Genomic DNA, 23494 nt, shown 5'->3' with positions numbered 1-23494 from the left:
GACAGATTTAAATATGTATTTACTTTTGGATTTCTGGCCAAGAACACTGAGGGGCTGCCTTACACCCTCCAATGCACAGCTCTGTTGGCATCGCCAGAAGTTTTATCAGCATGTGTCTGGATATAAACCTAGCAGTTTTATTCCAGAGAGGGTAGTTTTAATTTGGGCTAGAGATAAAACTATTTTTCAGTGAGCCTAACAAGAAATGAACAGAGAAACCTGAAAATGTGTTCTCCTGACTTTGAGGCCTCAGCAAGACTTGAGTAGTAAGACACTCAGGACTTCAGTGAAGAGACCCTGGAGATGAGACAGCAATGGATATTTTAACATAGCTGTTTGCATACTTCTGTCTATGTAAGAAGTAACATGAGTAGAGAGATCCAAGAGAGCACGGCAGGAAATGAAATCTGAAAATGAGTTGGTAATCAGCTCAATTCTGAATAAGCTCCCCAGGTTTTCCTCACACAGACTAGAAGTCTATGTAAGTCTTACTGACTTGTGGTATTTGAGCAAAACATCTGCCCAGGACACTTACATCATAGGCACAGAGCCAGATATCACTAGACTAGAAAGTCTAGAACTAAAGGTAAAGATTGAACAACAGAATATAGTAATCAGAAGATAAACATCATCACATGAAGGATAGATACTGAATTTGATATGTACACAATTTATAAGAAAACGAAAACTCATAAAACCTTAGCAGGACATATTGCTGATAAAACATATCAGGTGTCATGTTCAGTAGCTATCTTACTGCTGTGACAGTAGGCCTGCCAGAGACAAGAGAGGAAAGATCGTGGTTTATGATTCAGAGGGCTCAGTCTATGTAGTAGCTTGTACCTGTGCTATTGGGCAGAACATTATTGTAGAGGAGAAATGTGTGGTCCAGTGCACCTCATCATATCCCAGTGGTCAGAAAACAGAGATGAGGTACAAAGGTCCCACTGGCAATATTCTCATAAAGACAGAGTCAGTGACTTACTTCATTCATGCAGGTCCCAAATTCATGGTTTCCAAAATCTTCCTAAATAGCACTCCTGTTGGAGACTAAGTAAATTATACATGATCTTGTTGGCAACATTTCCTATTTTAACTGTGACAGATGTTTAGTATTAATACAAAAGGTTTACAGCATATATAAGAGTATTATGCATACTGAAGAAGAATGTTAGTCAATACAAACTAATTTTGAGTGAGTCTAGATGTTGAACTGAATTGAAAATAATATTTTAATATAGTCCTTTTAACATACTCGAGGTCCATAAGAAAACCACACTCAAATAAGATGAAAGAACATGACTATTATCTAAATATTGAATTAGAAGTGTAACAGAAACTGTTAATCAAAATATCAAATAGAAATAAGTAATCAAAAAGTAAATATTAGAATTCAGAAGAACAAACATGATCAAAAAGTATTTACAATAGAATTGATACTATAGAAAATCAACCAGTGAATTAGAAGGTTATAAAACAAAAATAATACAATTTGAAATGGGTGGGAAAACCACACAAGCTAACTAATCAATCACAGTATAAAAAGAGAAAATAGATGGGAAATGAAAGAAAATGAATAAATAAAGATCAACACTTTCCCTAAATTGTGATGGATGTTAATGTCAATATTTGGGATGCTTAGTGAGTCTTAAGCATGAAAAACATAGAGATCCTCACCTTGACACATCATGATCAAAGCCATAAAATGCAGTATCAGGCAGATCACCTCCAAAGCTACAAGAGAAGCCTGCTTCATCACAGGTACAGGAATGAGGGTGAAGAATTAAGCTGGTGGAAGAAGGCAATTGAATGGCACCCCAAAATTTGGAAAATCAAAAAGAATTAGCTACAAACTGTAATGTTTACAAAGCTATCATCTGAACTTAGCATCATCACTAAAGAGACAGATTCAGAGTTCACTGGCAGCAGTCCACCCTGGAAGTACAGATGTGGTTTGAGATCTAATGACATGGTACCAGTCAGGGGTTTGAACTTACAGGAGGAAATGAGAACCACAACTAGTAACAGTATATATGTGGGATATTTAAAGAAATTTATATTCTCCACACTTTGTTTTTAAATGAATTCCATGGAAACAAATTTGTTACAACTCTGTGGGTTTGGCCCCAGGGTTTGGCACCAAAATGTGAGTTTTGCAACTCTGAGGAAAGGTATCCTGACTACCTGGGGAGTCAGGCAACACCTGGAGCTGCTTAGGACATCTCTGATGGCTGGAGCTACAACCCAGCCCTCTGAACCACAAGCCACAATCTTTCTTCTCTTGTATCTGTCAGGCCTTTTGTCACAGCTCCTTCTGCCCAGCTCAGCCCTGGAAGGGACATTTTTCTGACCACTCAGGAGAGTCAGGTCTGGAACTGCTTCAGCAGGAAAGGGTATCTTGACTGGTCAGGAAAGTCAGACCTGGAGCTGCCAGGAACTCTGCAGGGAAGGGTATCCTGACTGTGTGAGAGTCAGACTATACCTGGTGTGGTGGAGGATGGTCTCCCTATAGGATATAGCAATCCTGCTCTTCTCCTGTGTGGGAGACCGACTCCGGACAGCTATGTCCTGGACTTTGTCAAGCCTTGACAAGAGGTTCCTGGCCTAATTGCAGGGTATATGACTAGATAAAAGCTTCCTGACCTAACTGCAGGAGATGTGACTAGATAAGACCTTCCTGGCCTAACTGCAGGAGATGTGACTAGATAAGACCTTCCTGGCCTAACTGCAGGAGATGGCGATTAGGTAAACTTTCTGGAGCCTGTCAACTGCAGGGGGCCCAGGATCAAAGCAACCTCGCCCCTGACCCCCTCCTTAGGAATTTTCTCTATCCCTGCTTCCCCTGCTCCCCCTCCCTACCTGAAGCCCTGCTTATAAGCCTCAATACCCAGTCAATAAACGAGACCTTGACGCGACTCAGACTGACTTTGTCTTCCTTAATGCGCCTGGTCTCCTTTCTCTCTCGCCCCCATTGATCTTTCAGGAGGTACCTCCTCGGGTCTCCCCAATAACCTAGCCCGCGGGACGGGTCACTCCTGGAGAGCTGCTGCAGCAGAGCTTTGCTCAGCCCCACTTAAGGGGGCTTCCAAGCAGAGCTTTGCTTCTCCAGCCTAAGATACTGCTTTTTTTGCTTCACTCTGCAAAAGGGGAAACCCCTGCAGAAATGTAGCAATCTCTGGCTTTGGAGAAAAGTGTTACTTTTTCAGCTCTCTCTTGGCTCTGTCCACTGAGGGATGTCTCATCAAGGATCTTCTCTATGCTGGTGGATGAAGATCTTCACACCCAAAACTCTTTTGAGAAAGAGATTTATTTGGAAAGGACAGGTCGAGGAGAGTAGCTGCTTTTACCAGGGTGGAGAGAACAGCTTTTTGGTTTTTTGTTTGTTTGTTTGTTTTTTAAACTCACCAGAAAGGGTGGTTTATATAGGATGTCTTGGAGGCAGAGTCAACCAGTCATTGGTTGGTTTCACAAGTCAGTTGGCCAGGGGCAGAGATGGCGCTGATCTGAGCCAAACTGTGTTTCTTTCACAGGCCTTATCTGAGCCATCTTTCCCTAGTCCTGAGCTCCAGGGGCAGGGTCAGCATGGGTTTCTTTAACCACCCCCCTTTCCCTACATTCCAAAGTTGTCGAGATCAGTAATTATAACACTTTGCTGCATTTAAGGCATATATAGAAATAATGAAGTTTATGATGGTGGGAAAAATTATACAAGTTTGTCTACTATGTCAAAATTGTCATGATTAATTTTCAGGAGATTGCACATGAATAGATGACATGCACACATGTCCATGCATACATGCTGCTCATACATTAAAGTGTACACATGTCTATTCATACATGTTAACACTGTGCACATAAACAACGCTATGTGTTACCATTGAGTACCAGCTTGAGAAATGTACCAATAAAATGTCAAAGATGTTCACTATTATTGTTTCTGCTAACACTGTGTTGTGATTCCTATTAAGTAAGTCAAAGTAAATATAAGAGATGCAACATCGATAGAGTAACATATGTGATTTGCAAACAATATGGTGATATATAAGAAATCTAAGGAAAGCTCATATTAGAACTAATATGAACATAGGAATCATTCCTTATGCTACCAGCTACCAATTACAAAAGCAGTATAAACAGAAAAGGTGAATATTGTTCACAGTAGAAATAAGATATATGTAGTACTAAAAATAAAATATAATAAAAACATACAAGCCCTCTTACCTAGTTAGTTTTCTGTTGCATAATAAACACCCTGACCAAAAGCAACTGGGGGAGGGGGCACTAGTGTGTTTATTTGGCTTACAGGTCCAAATAGCACCCTGCCATTGACAGAAGTCAAGACAAAAATTCTGGCAGAGGCAGAATCCATGTGCAATAATGTTTACTGATTCGCTCTCTATAGCTAATTTGGCTTTATTTTTCTATAACCCAAGGCCACATGCCCAGAGGTGACAGTACCCACACTGGGCTGGGCTCTCCCACATCAGTCATTAAACATTAAGAAATACTCTATAGACATGCCTATAGAGCAACCTGATGAAGGCAATTCCTGAATCGAGATCCCATGTTCTCATGTGATCCAGTTAATGTCAAGTTGAAAAAACTAATCAGAGCATCCTCTGCTGTAGTATAGTAGGAATACATGTGTTCTACAGTGCAAGGGTATCCACACCAAGAGAACATGGTCCTAAGCAGGGCTCATAGGGCCTCACAGAGACTGAAGCAGCAATCATGGACCTGTATGGGTCTGCACTAGGTCCTCTGAACATATTTTATGATAGCATGGTGTTGTTGTGGGATGAGTAACAGTAAGAATGGGGCTGTCTCTGACACTTTTGTCTGCTCTTGGGACTCTTTTCCTCCTACTGGGTTGCCTTGCCCAGCCTTGACATGAGGGTTTGTGCCTAAGCTTGTTGTGTCTTGGCTAATGTCTCTAGGAGTCCTGCACTTTTCTGAAGGGAAACAGAGGAGGAGTGGATCTGGAGGATAGGGTAGGTGCAGGGAGAAGAGGGAGGAGTGGAGAGAGGGGAAACAATTAACAAAAGATACCCACATGATTAAAATTCAGGAACAGTCTCCACAGAGGCAACTAAAGGTATCAAGGTAAAGAGATTTAGGTTGACATGGGTGATGTGTGTCATAAAAGATTCATGGAGGAGAAAAAACCCACAGAGGACTGTGGTATAGTCATGGAATATGACATCAATCCAGCTACGAGGCTACAAGTAAAGGCTTCCTAAAGCCGAGAAATTCAGGATCTCAACAGACACTCCTAGAACCCCAGAAGGAAGGGTAACCAGCCACTAGATATTTTCATCTTCAACTTCTGATTTCCTTCCCAAACTGAGAGAGACTCTATTTCTGTAATTTTGAGGGTAAATTTTTGATACATTGTTGTGATAGCTATAGGAAGTAAAGAGAAAAAAATTTCAGGGGACACAAATGAGTTAAATTGAAGGAGTCATGTATCTACATATTACCACAATGAGTTGATATCTCTGACGTGTCAGTTCATCTATTATTATTCCATACACGTCAATTCATCTTTAATTATTCCATAAATGTGTTATTATGTAATACGAAATCCCCATAAGAAAACAAAATGAGTAAAAAATCATTAAATGTGAGGTTAGAAAAGGGGATTCGCCCTTCTGACTATTAAGCCACACGTAATACAATAGGCTAAAGTTTGTGGAAGACTAGAGGAACCAATCAATGTTGAAACAGAAAAGTTAAAAGCATTACTGTTTGGATATTTATACATGTTATTGCACAGGAAACATATTTAAGAAATGGTTGGCTACTCTTTAAAGAAAACTGAAATAGATTCTTGCCTTGATCTTCACAGTGTTCATGAGTTTTCTTCACATAAAGAAATATTCACTTCTGTATTTAGTGCTGTGTTTTACATAGCCTATTACATATGCAATTTCCATGAATGCTTGCTATAGTCTTATAAAAATGTGAAAATTAATATAATGGCCAATGCTAAACTTTCCAATAAATATTTTATTTGTTAATAACTATTTAAATAAATTAATAAAGTGAATACACTATATAAAAATTAATATATTTATTTATTTTTATTAAGAAATGTTTATTCATTTTACACACCAACCATATATCCCTCTCTCTTCCCACCTTCCGCCCCCCGGCCTTCCCCTCCCCAGAACCTACCCCCCATTCCTTCCTCAGACAAAGTAAGGCCTCCCACAGGAAGTCAGCAGAGCCTGGTACATTCAGTTTAGGCAGTTCCAAGCCTCTCCCCCAGCATCAAGGCTGTGCAAGGTGTTTCCCCATAGGTAAGGAATAGTTCAGTCATTAAAGGCTAGGCTCACAACCTAAAATATATTTATTTAATGGAAATAGTCTATTTAAGTGAAGTGAAAATACATAACAATAATTCATTCTTACTTAGCTCAACATTGATCTATATTTAAAGCAGTGGTCCCATAAATGTTCCACTGTTTGGCATTTTTTTTTTTCCTTGAGGGAAAGCTATCAAACAATTGTTAAAAAAAAAAAAAAAAAAAAAAAAAAAAAAAACTAAGAGTCTATAATATGACTCAGTGGTTAAAGGATTTGCTGCTTTTCCAGAGGATCTCACTGTGGTTCCCAGAACCCACATTTGACAGTTTACACCTTTAACTCCACCTCCAGGGAATCTGTCTGGCTTCCACTGGCCCTCACAAACATGCAGCACACACATACACACATTCATACAAGTACAAATTTTAAAATGGTTTTTACATTTAAAACCAGTGTTTTATAGGTACCAAAAACTTACTACAATTGTGTTTTAAAGCATTTCATACATGCATCATATGTTGCTGTCATGAAAGTAAAAGAAATAATTTCTGAGTCTAATGATGGTTATGTAAATTTGCTTTACTATAGTAACCAAGCTACTATCTTTATGCATCCCATAATAGCCTTTACTATAGCAGCAAATTTACTATCACTGCATCCTATAACAAGTGTATTTGCACAATAAAATCTATCTTTAAAAGGGACTCCAGGAAAGAGATTTAAAATATCCTAAGAATACTAAAAACATTGGGCTGACTTGGCTATTGCCTTGAAAGAAGTGGAATAATGTAAGGGAAGCAGTCCTGAGACATTAGCTCATATCAATGGGAGCCTGTGTGTCCTGGAGGAACTTGAAGGTCTATGTTGACTTCATGGGAAGACAACAAGGGAACTTCATTTTTTTGTGAACATTTCTTTTTGTTTATTTAAAAGTTGTTTTTTCATTTTACATACCAACCACAATTCTCCCTCCCTCCCCTCCTCTTGCTCACCCTCACCCCCATCCACTCCTCAGAGAATGTAAGGCTTCCCATGGGGAGTCAACAAAGTCTGGCATATCAAGTTGACGCAGGACCAAGCCCCTCCCCCTATATTGAGGCTGAGCAAGGTATCCCTCCATAGGGAATGGGCTCCAAGAAGCCAGTTCATGAACCAGGGATAAATCTTGGTCCCACTGCTGGTGGTCCCACAAACTGCCCAAGCCACACAACTGTCACCCACATTCAGAGGGTGTAGTTCGGTCTCATGCAGGTTCCCCAGAGTCAGTGAGCTCCAACTAGCTTGGGTCAACTGTCTCTGTGGGTTTTCCCATCATAATCTTGACCTCTTTGCTCATATAATCCCTTTTCTTTCTCTTCGACTGGACTCCAGGAGCACCATCCAGTGCCTAGCTGTGAGTTTCTGCATCTATTTTCATCAGTTACTGGATGAAGGCTCTATGATGACGATTGGGGTAGCCATCAATCTGATTAAGGAGGAAGGTCAGTTCAGGGACCCTCTCCACTATTGCTTGGAGTCTTAGCTGGATTCATCCTTGTGGGTTCCTAGGAATTTCCCTAGTACCAGGTTTCTCCCTAACCCCATAATGGCTCCCTCTAGCAAGATATCTGTTTCCTTGCTCTCCCTCTCTGTCCCTCCCCCAATTTGACCATCCTGTTCCCTCATGTTCTCTTGCCATATCCCCTTACCTCCTCCCCCTCCACCCCTATGCTCTTAATTTACTCAGCAAATTTTATCTATTTTCCCTTATGGACATACCATAATCCAAGTATGTCTCTCTTAGAGTCCTCCTTGTTACCAACTTCTCTATGGTTGTGGCTTGTAGCCTGGTTATCCTTTGCTTTATAGCCAATATCCATTTATGAGCAAGTACATGTTGTGTTGTGTTTATCTTTTAGGGTCTGGGTTATCTCACTCAGGATGGTCTTTCCTAGTTCCACCCGTTTGCCTGCAAATTTCATGGTGTCATTGTTTTTTTTTTAATGCTGAGTAATATTCCATTGTGTAAATGTATCACATTTTCTCTATCCACTCTTCATTTGAGAGGATTCTAGGTTATTTCTAGGTTCTGGCTATTACGAATAATGCTACTATGAACATAGTTGAGACAATGTCCTGTGGTATGAATGGGCATCCTTTGGGTATGTGCCTAAGAGTGGTATTGATGGATCATAAGGTATATTGATTCCCAGTTTTCTGAGAAATTATACTGATTTCCAAAGTGACTGTACAAGTTTGCACTCCATCAGCAGTAGAGGAGTGTTCCCCTTACTCCATATCCTCTCCAGCATAGGATGCCATTGGTGCTTTTGATCTTAGCCATTCTGACAGGCATAAGATGGTATCTCAGAGTTGTTTTGATTTGCATTTCCCTGATGGCTAATGATCTAGAGCAATTCTTTAAGTGTCTTGTGGCCATTTGAGATTCTTCTGCTGAGAATTCTCTGTTCAGATCTGTAGCCAGTTTTTTTAATTGGATTATCTGGTATTTTTGATATCTAGTTTCTTGAGTGTTTTTATACATTTTGGAGATCAGCCCTTTGTCAGATGTAGGGTTTGTGAAGACCTTTTCCAATTCTGTAGACTGCTGTTTTGTCTTATTTACCATGTCCTTTGCTTACAGAAGCTTCTCAGTTTCAGGAGGTCCCATTTATTAATTTTTGCTCTGAGTGTCTGTGATACCGGTGTTATATTTAGGAAATGGTCTTCTTTGCCAATGTATTTAAGACTACTTCCTACTTTCTCTGCTATCAGGTTCATTGTAACTGGATTTATGTTGAGGTCTTTTATCCACTTGGACTTATGTTTTGTGCAGGGCAATAGGTTTAGATCTATTTGCAGTGTTCTACATGCCACCATCCAGTTATGCCAGCACCATTTGTTGAAGATGCTTTATTTTAATACTAAGCTGATTTTTATTACTATATCTCTATAGTAGAGCTTGAAGTGAGACATAGTGATGCCTCCAGAAGTTCTTTTATTTCATGGAATCAATTGACTATCCTGGGTTTTTTAGTTTTCCATAAGAAGTTGAGTGTTGTTGCTTCAAGGTCTGTGAAAAATTGTGTTGGGATTTTGATGGGGATTGCATTGAATCTGTAGATTGCTTTTGTTTTGTAAGATTGTCATTTTTCCTATGTTGATCCTACTTATCTAAGAGCATGGGAGATCTTTCCAATTTCTGATATCTTCTTCAATTTCTTTCTTCAAAGACTGAAAGTTCTTACCATACAGGTCTTTCACTTATTTGATTAGAGTTACCCCAAGATATTTTGTGTTATTTGTGGCTATTGTAAAGGGTAATGCTTTTCTGATTTCTTTTTCAGTCTATTTTTGATTTGTATATAGGAGGGCTAATAATTTTTTTGAGTTAATTTTGTATCTTGCCACATTGCTCAGGGTGTATATCAGTTATAGGAGTTTCCTGGTAGAATTTTTGGTATCATTTAGGTATATTATCATATCATCTGCAAATAGCAAAAATTTGACTTCTTCCTTTCCAGTTTGTATACCCTTGATGGCCTTTTGTTATTTTATTGCTCTAGCTAGAGCTTCAAGTACTGTATTGAATATATACAGAGAGAGTAGACAACCTTGTCTTGTTCCTGATTTTAGTGGGATTGCTTTGAGTTTCTCTCCATTTAGTTTGATGTTGGCTGTTGGCTTATTGTATATTGCCTTTATTATGTTTAGGTATGTTGCTTGTATCCCTAATCTCTCTAAGACCTTTACCATCAAGGGGTGCTGGATTTTGTCAAAGGTTTTTTTCAGCATCAAATGAAATGATCATGTTTTTTTTTCTTTCAGTTTGTTTATATGGTGTATTACATTGACAGATTTTCATATGTTGAAACATCCCTGCATCTCTGGGTTGAAGCCTACTTGATCATGGTGGATGATATTTTTGATGTGTTCTTGGATTTGGTTTGTCAGTATTTATTGAGTATTTTTGCATCAATATTCATGAGTGAAATTAGTCTGTAATTCTCTTTCTTTGTTGCATCTTTGTGTGGTTTGGGTATCAGAGTGACTGTAGCCTCATAAAAAGACTTTGGCAATATTCCTTCTGTTTCTATTGTGTGGAACAATTTGAGAAGTGTTGGTATTAGTTCTTTGAAATTTTGGAGGAATTCTATGCTGAAAACATCTGGTACTGAGCTTTTTTTGGGGGGGAGATTTTAATGACTATTTCTATATCCTTAGGAGTTATAGATCTATTCAAGTTGTTTATCTGGTCTTGATTTAATTTTGGTAAGTGGTACCTATCCAGAAAATTGTCCATTTCTTTTAGATTTTCCAATCTTGTGGAGTATAGGTTTTTTTTTTTTTTTTTTTTTTTTTTTGGTTTTTCGAGACAGGGTTTCTCTGTGCAGCTTTGCGCCTTTCCTGGAACTCACTTGGTAGCCCAGGCTGGCCTCGAACTCACAGAGATCCGCCTGGCTCTGCCTCCCGAGTGCTGGGATTAAAGGCGTGCGCCACCACCGCCCAGCTGGAGTATAGGTTTTTAAAGTGTAGCCTAATGATTCTCTGGATCTCCTCAGTGTCTGTTATTATTTCCCCCTTTTCATTACTGATTTTGTTAATTTGGATATTATCTTTGTGTCTTTTGGTTAGTTTGAATAAGAGTTTTTCTATTTTCTTGACTTTCTCTAAGAACCAACTGGTTGTTTCATTGATTATTTTTATTTTTCTCTTTGTTTCAATTTTATTTCAGCCTGAGTTTGATTATTTCCTGCCATGTACTCCTCCTGGGTGAATTTGCTTCTTTTTGTTCTAGAGCTTTCATGTGTGCTCCTAATTAATTTATGTGAGATTTTTCCAACTTCTTTATGTAGGCACTTAGTGCTATGAACTTTCCTCTTAGCACTGCTTTCATTGTGTCTTATAAGTTTGGGTATGTTGTGGATTGATTTTCATTGAATTGTAGGAAGTCTTTAATTTCTTTCTCTCTTTCTTTCTTCCTTCCTTCCTTCCTTTCTTTCTTTCTTTCTTTCTTCCTTCATTGACCTACAGATGGTTAAGTTGAGAGTTGTTCAGTTTCTGTAAGTTTGTAGGCTTTCTGTAGTTTGTGTTTTTTGTTGATCTCTAACTTTAGTCCATGGTATTCTGATAAGATATAGGGGATTATTCCACTTTTTTCTATTGATATCTGCTTTATGACTGACTATGTGGTCAATTTTAGAGAAGGTCCCTTGAGGTGCTGAGAAGAAGGTATATTTTTTTGTGTTTGGGTGAAATATTCTACAGATGTTTATTAAGTCCATTTGAGTCAGAACATCTGTTAGTCCCCTTACTTCTCTATTACGTTTCTGTCTGGCAGACCTGTTCATTGCTAAGAGTTGGATGTTGAAGTCTCCCAGTATTAATGTGTGTGGTTTGATGTGTAATTTAATGTTTCTTATACAAATGTGGGTTCCCTAACATTTGGGGTATAGATGTTCAAAATTGAGACTTCAACTTGATGGATTTTTCTTTTGATGAATATGAAATGTCATTCTCCATCTCTTGATTAATTTTGGTTTGAGGTCTATTAGTTAGATATAAGAATAGCTACACTGGCTTGCTTCTTAGGTTCATTTGAATGGAAATCCTTTCCCAACCCTTTACTCTGAGGTAGTGTCTGTTTTTGAAGCTGAGGTGTGTTTCTTGCATGTAGCAGAAGGATGGATCCTGTTTTCATTTCCATTCTTTTAGCCTGTGTCTTTTTATTTGTAAATTGAGACCATTGATATTAAGAGATATTAATTACCAGTGATTGTTAATTCCTGTTATTTTTTGGTGGGGTTGTGATGATAATAATAGTGTGTGTGTTTCTCTTCTTTGGGTTTTGGTCTAGAAAGAATATCTATTGCCTGTGTTTTCATGGATGTAACTGAGTTCTTTGAGTTGGAGTTTACTTTATAGTACTCTCTGTAGGACTGGGTTTGTGGGTAGGTGTTGTTAAATCTGGTTTTATTATAAAATATCTTGTTTTCTTCATGTATGTTGATTGAAAGTTTTGCCAGGTATAGTAGTCTGGGCTGGCATCCACAATCCCTTAATGTCTATAAAACATCTGTCCAGGGCCTCCTGGCTTTTAGAGTCACCATTAAGAAACCAGGTGAAATTCTGGTATGTCTGCTTTTATAAGTTACTTGGCCATTTTTCTTTGCAGCTCTTAAAATTCTTTCTTTATTTTAGTGTTTTTGTATGTTTAGTGTTTTGATTATTATATGGTGAGAGGATTCTTTCTTTTGTTTCACCTATTCAGTGTTCTATAAGCTTCTTGTACTTTTATAGGCATGCCCTTCTTTAGGTTTGGAAAGTTTTCCTTTATGATTTTGTTGAACATGATTTCTGTGCCTTTGAGATGGGATTCTTCTCCTTCATCTATCCCTATTATTCTTAGAGTTTGTCTTTTCACGGTGTCCCAGATTTCTTGGATGTTTTGTGTTAGGAATTTATTTGACATAACATTTTTATTGACTTACAAATCTATTTCCTCTATCATATCTTCAATGCCTGAGATTCTCTCTTCCCTCTCTTGTATTCTGTTGATGGTGCTTGCATCTTTAATTCCTGTTCCCTTCCCCAGATTTTCCATTTCTAGCATTCACTTGGTTTGTGTTCTCTTTATCCTTTCTATTTCAGTTTTCAAATCTTGAACCTTTTCCTTCATTTGTTTAATTTTTTTTTTTTTTTTTGTGTGTGTGTGTGTGTGTGTGTGTGTGTGTGTGTGTGTGTGTGTGTGTATGTGGCTTTCTTTGCGGGATTTATTGATTTCATTCCAATTTTTTGTTTGTCTTTTTCTCAACTTCTTTAAGGGAATATTTCATTTCCTCTTTAAAAGTCTTTATCACCTTCATAAATAATTTTAAGGTCATTTTCTTGCATTTCAGCTACATTGGAATGTTCAGATTTTGCTGTTGTAGGATCATTGGGTTCTGGTGGTGCCATATTGCTCTTTTGGTTGTTGAATGTATTCTTACAGTGGTGTTTAGTTATCTTTTCTCCCACTGGTGTGGCTTAGGCCTGTGCCTATTCTTCCAGTTGTTGTGTTTTGAACCTGTGCCTATTTAATCTGCTGTTTTCCAGCTGGTGTGGTTTGTGCCTGTTCCTATGTAGTCTGCTGGGTTTGAGGAGGAGGGCTAGCTATGGAGAGGGTATTCTGATGCTTTTGGTTGGGCAGCAGAGTAGGTATTGACAAGACTGAGTCCAGTGGATTATAGATGTGCGGGCCCAGCCTGGAGGCAGGTATCACACTTATGTGCAGGCTGGTGAGGACTGCACCAGAGCAGAGGAGTTCCACCAGAGGTGGGGGCAGGTTCCAGCTGCCTTCCCAGTGCTGGAATGGAGCAGGAGGGGCATGGAATGTACCCTGGGGTTTACATAGGTTCTGGGTTTTGGGCAGTCCAGCTGAAAGGCAAGTCATTCACCTCTTTTTCCAATTGATGATTTGTGCCTGTGCCTCTGTAGTCTGCTGGGGTTCCAGGGCTCCTGTGAACATTTTTTAAGCTCCTCAGTAAGTCACAACAGAGCACTGTTGTATGACATTTTCTAGTGAGATACAACACACACGTGTACTCTCACCCCAGATAGGAACCCACAACAGACCAAAGTACTGATACCACCAAGACCAAATCGGTGATTCATGGGTTTTATTGGAGTTATTTATGTAAATGGATGAAGGAGTAGCTACAGAAGCAGACATGAGTCAAAATCAGCTGTGTCACCAAGGTCCAACCCAGCACTGGTAACAGCTCATGAAGTTGAGAACCGAGGGCACACAGCTCAACCTGCAGGTAGCTCAGGGTTGGAGAGTGTCCTTTCCAGGTGCCTCACTTTGTTTAAATCTCCTCTAGGCTTCTTCCAGGCAGTTCAATTAGTCTCAAAGTTGTCTTTGCAGCATGGCTGTTCTGAAAGTGGTATTTGCAGTTTGGCTTGTTTGAGAGTCTTCTTTGTAACTAAACTCTGTTTATGGGGACCTAGTAAACCTGGTCAATTTTAGGAACTTCCTGAAACTATTTTGACTTTTTTACTTTCCTGCTTAAGGAGCTTGCATGCCAGATGAGACGATTCAATCTGAGAAAAAACAAATGTTAGAAGACAAGCACATATAGAGCTTCATATTAAAACAATGAGGTCATGTAGATGGCAAGAAATAACCAATTCTAGAGCTGAAATCAATAAATTAGAAACAATAATAAAGATTACAAAGCATCAAAGAAATAGTGTTTGTTCTTTGATGAAAACAATACTATTGGTAAATCCATAGTCAATTAATTAAAAGATATAGATTAAAATCAAACTTACTAAAATTAGAGATGAAAAAGGACATCTACCCAAATTATGTCAAGCCTTTTAGATGTACTTTTATAGGAAATGACCATGATATGTCCATGTGCTTCACCACTGTCCTCTCCTATGGAACAAAGTCCCCTAAAAAATGTTTAAGGTATTTTAAAAAACAATTTAAAGATTATCTGAAATATCTATCAGGATAGTAGTCTCTTGGGTCATTGGTCACTTTAACACTATGAGAGTCTGTAAAAAAGTCTTTTTTCTACACACACACACACACACACACACACACATACACACACACACAGAAAGAAAGAAAAAGAAAAAAAGAAAAGAAAAAAAGAGAAAGATAAAGAGGACATCATACAGAAAATAAAGAAATCCAGAAAGTTGTTAGGACATACTTTAAAAATCTGTACTCCACCAAACTGGAAAACCTAAAAGAAAGGATTGAATTTCTTGATATATATAAAATCCACCAAAGTCAAATAAATATCAGGTAAGCAGTGTAAACAGATCATGGCTCTTAGTGAAATAGAGGCAGTAATTAAGTCATGCAAATGAAAAGAGTTCAACTCAAATGGATTCAGTGCAGAATTCTAACAAACCTTCAAAAGAGAATTAGCATCAATACATCTAAAATTATTCCACAGAACAGAAACAAAAGGAACATTGTCTAATTCATTTATAAAGCCACTATTATCTAACAGAAAGATCTAAAGAGAAAAAAATTATAGATCAATTTCCCTTATGATCATAGATGCAAAAAATTTTCAGTAAAACACTTGCAAACTGAAGCCAAGAACATATCAAAAAGATTACATACCATTATCAAGAAAGCTTTATCATAGAAATACAGGGATGGCTCAATATAAATAAATCAATGAATGTCATCCACCACACAAACATTCTTAAAGACAAAAAACACATGATCATCTCAGTTTCAGAAAAGGCCTTCGATAAAATCCAACACCACATCTTGATAAAAGTCCTGGAGAGACTAGGGCTTCAAGGGACATTCTTTAAATTAAAAGCAATTTGTAACAAGCCCACAGAAAACATGGAGAGAAACACAAAACATTTTACTAAAATTGCAAATAAAAGAGGGATGTCCAGATGGACAGAGGTGGTATACGCCTTTAATTTCAGTACTTCGGAGGCAGAGCCAGGCGGATCTCTGTGAGTTCAAGGCCAGCCTAGTCTACAGAGCAAGATCCAGAACAGGCACCAAAACTACATAAAGAAACCTTGTCTCAAAAAACAAACAAACTAACTAACAAACAAATAAATAGGGATGTCCAATTTCTCCATACCTATTCAATATAGTACTTGAAGACTTAGCTAGAACAATAAGACAACTGAAGGATAAAAAGAGTATACAAATAAGAAAGTATCTTTATTTGAATATGATATGATTTTATGCATAAAACACCCTAAAAACTCCACAAGAAAACTTCCACAGCTGATAAATACTTTTGACAAAGTAGCAAGATACAAAATTAATATAGAGAGGTATATTGATACTTTGTTTGTGCTATAACAAACAAGTTTGCCTGAAGATCAGAGGAAAAAGCCAGCCACTATATTAAACATAGAGTGAAAGCAATGGTGATGCAATCCTTTAACCCCAGAAAGTGACATGGCTGGGTAGAGAACAGCATGTAAGGCATGAGGAGGCAGGAACTAAGCAGCATCTCAACTGAGAACCTCAGGTATGAGGACTCAGAGGCTTTCAGTCTGAGGATTAGTGGAAACAGGATTGGCTGAGGAGCTGGCAAAGTGAGGTTGGCTGTGGTTTGTTCTGCTTCTCTTATCTTTCAACTTTCACCCCAATATCTTTCTCCATTTTTTTATTAATAGGACCAATTAGCAATTTGTGTTACATCTGGTGATCCAACATTTGTGGCACAAATTTATGAAAAAAGCCGCTTTCCTGGGCCTCAGATCTGAGCTACAAATGGCTGGAGTCGCCACCCCATGTGGAAACTTTTTGGCTTCTTCTCTCCTAATGGGTTGTGGGCTCTCTCTGGATTCCTATCTTGGACTGCTACCACACTAGGTAGCTGCCTTGAAACATTCTTGGGTTTCTACTATTCTACGCAGTCAGCACACTTGGTGAGTCAATTAAGATATCATAAAGGGAGAAATTAGTTAAGAGATTTTTTTTCCCACATTAAAAAAACAGTAAACATTTTTACAATGGAGGGAATTTGGTCTCTGTTTGACAAAAGTCTGAAAATGGAATAATTAATGAAAGAATAATTAATGTTGATGGGATTTATATAACATCAATTATGAATATTATTTGTTTGATAATTTTTGTTTTATAATTAAAAGGATTGGTTAATATGAGTGCCAAGATAAAAATTTTAGAAAAACTTGTTAAAACAGATCATAGAGATTCAGACCCATACAGAAAAATTTAAAGATGAACCTATCTCAGCATTTCATTATAAAGTTACAGAGAAATAGCCTAAGGTTTTTAATCAGCCAACCTTAATCTATCTGGTATCCTTACAGGAACTGCCAAGTGCTCAAGGCTGTGTCCAAGCTATTTGGACTCCTGTGCAAATGTTAGATTTGAGGACATTCAAGGAAGCTATAGTCTCATATGGTATGCACTCTCCACTTGTAAAGCAGATGTTAAACTTGTGGTCAAATTGTAATAGAATTATCCCTCAAGACTGGACAGATTTGGTTACAGCTGTTTTAGGGGCTGGAACTAAGTTACAATGGAGAACCTGGTGGTAAGAGGAGGCTAAGATTATAGAACAATGATGTAGGGCTAGAGGTATGGAAATTTTCCAAGATCAACTTCATGGAGAAGGTGATTATGCTGATAAACAAAGACAATCTTTATATGATGACCACACCCTAATTTCATGCTGAATGGCAGCCTTCAATGCTTGGGACAGAATTGAAAATGTAGAAAAGAAAACTGAGTCATTTACAAACGTTATACAGGGCCCAAAGTAAATCTTCATTGGATTTTGTACAAAGGTTGTCTTCATCAGGAAATAGAATGATATCAACTTCAGAAGCTAGATAGATAATAATTGAATCTCTGGCTTTTGAAAATGCTAATGCATAATGCAAAAGAATAATTTAGCTGTTAAAGGCAAGATCAGCACCCTTGGAGGAATGTATCTAAGATATAATTAATATTGAATCTCATGACCATGTTGATACTTCGATAGGAGAGATGATTTCCAAAGTTTTGAAGAAAAATAGTAATGTCAAGTGTTTCAAATGTGGCAAACAAGGTCACCTAAAAAGGGACTGTAAACAATGCATTCCTAGAAATGTTTTCTCAAGGAATAATCCCAACACAACACCCCTCCCTTCTGGATTATGCAGAGGTGTGGCAAACATTGAAGTAACAAATACAGATCAACAAGGGAGGGACCTCTGGCAGGTCCCCATGTCAAATTTGGTTCATTCCTTTCCTGTCACCATGGAAGAATCCCCTTCCTAGAACAATTAAAGAAGTTAATGCCTATTGTAAAAAAACATACTGCTCAGAGTGATAGAACAACTATAGAAGAGAGAACAAAAAATCAGGAGAAACCATAAATCAAAATTGATAAACTTTAGATTTGGAAATTCCCCAAAGTTAGGGTTAGGGAAGGGTCTTGTTTTTGTCTTTCAGGAAAATGAAGGCATCCAGCTAAGGAATCTGAAGAACACTGGACAAATGAGATATCTAAAGAAAAAGGACAAATCATCCAGAAAAAAATGTCCCCACAAAAAAGATTTTTTTCAGTGAACCATGACCATGCCTAACAATGACTTTGAAGTCTCCAAAAAGAAGAGGGGGCCCCACAATGATGATTGCATCAGGACAATGATACTATCACTAGGGTGACAAATAGGACCCAAAGATCAGCTTTGTACTGCAAATTGCTCAGGACAATTTCAAGATGACTAGCTGAGATGATCCAGCCTCACAGACTACTCGAGTAAATACTTGAGACAGGCCTACACTTTAGCATTATGCAGACACTGGACAACAAATGACATAGCTACCTCTCCCAGGACTTGACGATTTACCCAATTTTTTTTTTTTTATTTTCAGGATCCCCTAAAGATACCTTCATCCCCAGACAGCAGGAAATAATTTTAAGAACATGATGCCCACATTCCCAAGAGGTGGGGTGGGTGGATTTTGGTCATTCATTAGGTTATGGATAATTGTCATTGTTTAGGATGGTTGGTTACAAGTTGTTAATTGATAATGGTCAGGGGAAAAAAAAGCTAAACAAAGGAGATTAGATTTAGGGTTCTTGTTTGAAAAAAAGAGGATATAGATATGATAAGATAAAAGGTAGATTATTGAATCTACTCTGAAAAAAAGATATAGAAATGATGAATAAAGGATAGATTATTGATTCTACTCTGAGGGGAAAAAATAGAAAAGATGAATAAAGGGTAGATTATTGAATCTACTGTGGAAGAAAAAAGAGAGGATATAGATAAGATTAAAAAGTACATTATTGAATCTACTTTTATTTTTTTTTTTTATTTTTTTTATTTTTTTTTTTTTTGGTTTTTCGAGACAGGGTTTCTCTGTGTAGCTTTGCGCCTTTCCTGGAACTCGCTTTGGAGACCAGGCTGGCCTCGAACTCACAGAGATCCGCCTGGCTCTGCCTCCCGAGTGCTGGGATTAAAGGCGTGCGCCACCACCGCCCGGCTGAATCTACTTTTAAAAGGCAACTACTAGTTTTAAATATTTTACATTGGATTGGATTTTTGCATATTATATACAAATTATGCAAATTGATACAAATTTGAGATTGATTTTGTTAGAAAATATTGTACATGACAGTTAGGATATTCACCAATGTGATTACTGAGTTAATTCAATTCAGGCACCCTCTCCACTATTGCTAGTAGTCTAAGCTGGGATCATCCATGGGGATTCCTGGGAACTTCCCTGGCACCCAGTTTCTCCTTATCCCCATGATGTTTCCCTCTATCATGATATCTGTTTCATTGCTCTCCCACTCCATCCCTGTTCCAGCTCAGCCATCCCATTCCCTTATGTTCTCATCCCCCATCCCCTACCTTCCATTGCCCACCCCTCATCCCCAGTTTACTCATGAACATTTTATCTATTTCCCCTTCCCAGAGCGATCCATGCGTTCCTTTTTGGGTCCTCCTTGTTAGCTAGCTACTCTGGAGCTGTTGGTTGTAGTCTGGTTATTTTTTACTTTATATCTAGTATCCACTTACGAGTGAGTACATACCATGTTTGTCCTTCTAAGTCTGGGTTTCTTCAGAGCCTTTCTCCAGAGACTGATGGAAGCAGATGCAGATATCCACACCCAAACATCAGTCCAAACTCCAGGAGTCCAGTCAAAGAGATAGAAGAGGGATTCTATGAGCAAGGGCATCAATATCATGATGGGGAAACCTACAGAGACAACCAAATTAAACTAGTGGGAACTCATGAAATTTAGATCAATGGATGTGGAGTCTCCATGGGACTGGACTAGGACCTCTACATAGCAAGACAGTTGTATAGCTTGATCTGCTTAAGGAGCCCCCTGTCAGTAGGATTAGAATATATCCCTAGTGTATGAGCAGGCTTTTTGGAGCCCACTACCTGTGATGGGACACTTCAAACAGCCTTGACACATGGGGAGGGTTTGGACCTGCCTCTACTGAATATACCAGGCTCTGTTAATTCCCCATGGGAGGTCTTACCTTCTCATAGGAGGGAATGGGAGATGGGGAGGAGCATGAAGGGAAAGAAGAGGGAAGGGGGGTCTTTGATTGGTATGTAAAATGAATAAAATTTGTCTTAATAATAAATAAATAAACTTAAAGATATTTGTTAAAAAAAGAAAATATTGTACATACATTTCTAATCTTGTTCAAGGTATTGCACCTATACAGTTCATTTAACAATGTAATATAATTTGTTAGTCCTTGAAAGTTATTTTTACCAACTACTTAGGATAATAAAGAAATGCAGGTTAGTAGTTAGTCATTACAAATGAACTTGTAGTTATATTAGGTATGTTTTCAAGGTCAAGCAGAAATATATTTTAAATATACAGGTCATATTTAAACACTTCAGAGATCTACAGAATATGGCATTTAAGATGTTTTAATAATATATTTTTCTTTTCTTTTTTTTAAATGACAATGAGACATGTCTGCTCCTGGCAGCACCAATCTACTTCAGAGAAGATAATGGGCATTGAAGAAACTCCATATGGTGTTTACTTTCATTGTGGCAAAAGTTAACCACTGAGTAATAAAATGCCCTTGCTTCGACTGACAGTATGCTGTCCAAAATGGACAAGCAGGACACAAAAGAAAGGACTCCAGATCCTTACCAAGACAAGATTTCTTTAGGAAATCCTGCTTCACAGATTAGTCTGTCAGATATGCTAGGCTTATAGGACGAAGAGGGATGCCTCAACATTATAGAGAAACCTCGGGTCACTGTCCAGGCAGCCAGCTGTTTCTGTCATTCCTCACATTTTTTGGGAAGTCGCTTGTTTGCACTTCCTATTTAACTAGGTAATATTATTTCCTTCTTGGGTCTCTGAGGGAGTTGAAGATTAGATAGTTATAGTTTTCCTTGTTAACAAATTCAGAAAAGAAACTCACTAAAGAGGTATAACGTGTATAAGTCTGAAAGACATCAAAAGATAGTTTTTGGTTGGTAGTACAAGTTAGAAAAGAAAGTAAATTAGGTACATTTTGGACTCACCAAAATAGGATAGATAATGAAACATTTTCACTGAACTTGTCAAATGCAAATGGACCAAACATTGTTGATGTATTTACTGCCTGTATATATATATATATATATATATATATATATATATATATATATATATATATATATATATAGTTATGTACTTATCATATATACTTTTTCATATATTAGTTATATATATATATATGTATGTATATATTACTTTAGACTAAAAAAGGGAGAAATGTGATGATACTTTATTTGTGCTCTTACAAATAAAGCTTTCCTGGGGATCAGAGGAAAAAGCCAGCCACCATATTAAACATAGAGGTTAGGCAGTGGTAGCACATGTCTTTAATCCTAGCCATTGGGAGGCAGAGATTCATCTGGATCTCTGTGAGTTCAAGGCCACATTGGGAACAGAGCCAGGCACGGTGGCACACGCCTTTAATCCCAGCACTAGTTAACCATAGAGGTCTGGAGGTCTGTACAGACAGACAGAAAGTGGGTAGAAAGAGAAAGTGATGTATCTGGGTGGAGAGAGGAAGTAAGATGGCAGGGCACAAAAAGATATATAAGGTGTGAATATACAGGAGGTAACTCTCTTGGGCTTAGGATTTCCTAGTAGTAAGAACTTGTGGCTGGCTTCTTCTATTCCTCTGATAGTTTAGCTTTCACCCCAATATCCGACTCCAGGTTTTTTATTAATAATATCATTTAGTAATTCATGTTACAGAGAGATGTTTCTGTAGTGTAGTGATCATCATGCTTGCCTCACAAATTAATGCAGAAAAATCAGTAGCCTTCCTGATACAAATGGTAAACAGATTGGGAAAGAATCCTTTTACAATATCCTAAAAATATACCTTGGGATAACTCTAACAAAGCAAGTGAAAAACTTGTATAATACAATCTTTAAGATATTGAAGATAGAAATTGAAAAAGATATGAGAAAATTGAAAGATTTTCTTCCATTTTCATGTATCAGAAGGATTAATATAGTGAGAATGCCATCCTACCAAAAGCAATGTACAGATTTAACACAAGCTCCATCAAAATTCTGATATAATTTTTCACAGAAATTGAAAGGAATCTTTTTAGCTTCATGTGGAAACACACACACACACACACACACACAAAAAAAAAAAAAAAAAAAAAAAAAACAGTGTTGTTAAAAAATATTCTGAAGCCAGGCAGTGGTGGTTCATGTCTTTAATCCCAGCCCTAAGGAGGCAAAGGCTGGTTGGTGAGTTCGAGGCCAACCTGGTCTACAGATCAAGTTCCAGGACAGCCAGAGCTGTAACACAGAGAAAACCTGTCTCAAAAGGAAAGAAAGAAAGAAAGAAAGAAAGAAAGAAAGAAAGAAAGAAAGGAAGGAAGGAAGGAAGGAAGGAAGGAAGGAAGGAAGGAAGGAAGGAAGAAAGAAAAAGAAAATAAAATTTTAAAAGACTGAATAAAAAAAGAACTGCTGCAGGTTACCATCATCTCAGATTTCAAGTTGTACTACAAAGCCACAGGAAGAAAAACAGTATGGTATTGGCATGAAAACAGATATGTTCATCTATAGAATAAAATTATTGAATACCTAGATATAAGTCTACACACTTGTGAAAACCTGATTTTTTCATAAGTCAGAAATACACACTGGAACAAAGACAGCATCTTGGCTAATGGTGCTAGTGAATTAGATAGCTGCCTATAGAACCAGATAGATCCATACTTATCACCTTGCACAAATTTCAAATCTAAATGGATCAAAAATCTCAAAGTAAAACTAAATATCTGTATCTGATAGAACAGAATGTTGGAAACAGTCTTGAATTCATTAGTGCAGAAAAAGACTTTCTGTAAAGTACATGGATAGCACAGGCACTAAAGAACAATTGCTTAATGGGACCTCATGGACCTCCAAAAGCTTCCATATGGCAAAAGACACCAATCCCTGTGGTAAAGTGGCAGGATGCAAATTGGGAAAAGTTCCTTACCAATTCCATATCTGATAAAGGATTAATATCTAAAATATGTAGAGTATTAGAAAAAATATAACACTTAGAAATGGAGCATTGAGCTAAACAGAGACTTCTCAAAGATGAAACTCAAATGGCTGAGAAACAAATAAATGTTCAACATCCTTTCTTACCAGAAAAATGGAAATCAAAACTACTTTGAGATTTCGTCTTATTCCTGTTAGAA

The sequence above is a fragment of the Peromyscus californicus genome, unplaced genomic scaffold (genome assembly GCF_007827085.1).
Source record: "Peromyscus californicus insignis strain IS unplaced genomic scaffold, ASM782708v3 Scaffold_14__1_contigs__length_90479793_seg_1, whole genome shotgun sequence".
Classification (NCBI taxonomy): domain Eukaryota; kingdom Metazoa; phylum Chordata; class Mammalia; order Rodentia; family Cricetidae; genus Peromyscus; species Peromyscus californicus.
Note: the sequence above shows the minus strand (reverse complement) of the source record.